Raw genomic sequence first — 882 nt, forward strand, 5'->3', positions numbered from 1 at the left:
AGAGGATTTGGCAGAGAAGAGTAACGGTTTTCGAGGAGGCTAGCTGGAAACAGAATAAGTGGAGGTGCTGTCATGCTGCTTGAGAAATCAGGGCAAACAACTAGTTACCTCCAGTGCCTGTTTACAAATACACCAAGCCTGGGAAACAAGCAGGAAAAACTGGAAGTCCTTGCACAGTCACAGCACTATGATGTGACTGGAATAACAGATGTAATGGGATGGCTCGCAGGACTGCAGCACTGTCATGGATGGGTACAAACTGTTCAGGAAGGACAGGGAGGAAACGAGAAGAGGACTTGTGCTTTATATGGCTCTTTTACATGATTACTCAGAGCTCCCTATGAAACTGGAGATGGGCCTGTTGAGAGTCTCTGGGTCAAGGTCAGAGGGGAGAGCAATAAGGATTAAGTCGTGGTGGGGGTCTGCTATAGACCACCAGACCAGGAGCAAATGATGGATGAGGCTTTCTTCAAACAACTAGCAGAAGTTTCCTGACCACAGGCCCTGGTTTTCATGGGGGACTTCAATCGCCCTGACATCTGCTGAGAGGCCAATACAGCAGTGCACAGGTGATCCAGGAAGATTTTGGAGAGTGGGGACAACTTGGTGCAAGGGTTGGCACAGCCAATTAGGGGCCATACTCTTGACCGGCTCCTCACAAGCAGGGAAGAATTGGTGGGGAATGTAGTAGTGGATGGCAACTTGGGCAGCAGTGACCATGAGATGACAGAGTTCATGATCATGAAGAAAGGAAGGGTGGAGAGCAGCAGAGTATGGACCCTGGACTTCAGAAAAACAGACTTTGACTCACTTAGGAAACTCATGGGCAGGATCCCCTGGGAAGCCAGTCTGAGGGAGAGTAGCCTAGGAGAGCTGGCTGTA

Source organism: Alligator sinensis, unplaced genomic scaffold, assembly GCF_000455745.1.
Source record: "Alligator sinensis unplaced genomic scaffold, ASM45574v1 scaffold1238_1, whole genome shotgun sequence".
Classification (NCBI taxonomy): domain Eukaryota; kingdom Metazoa; phylum Chordata; order Crocodylia; family Alligatoridae; genus Alligator; species Alligator sinensis.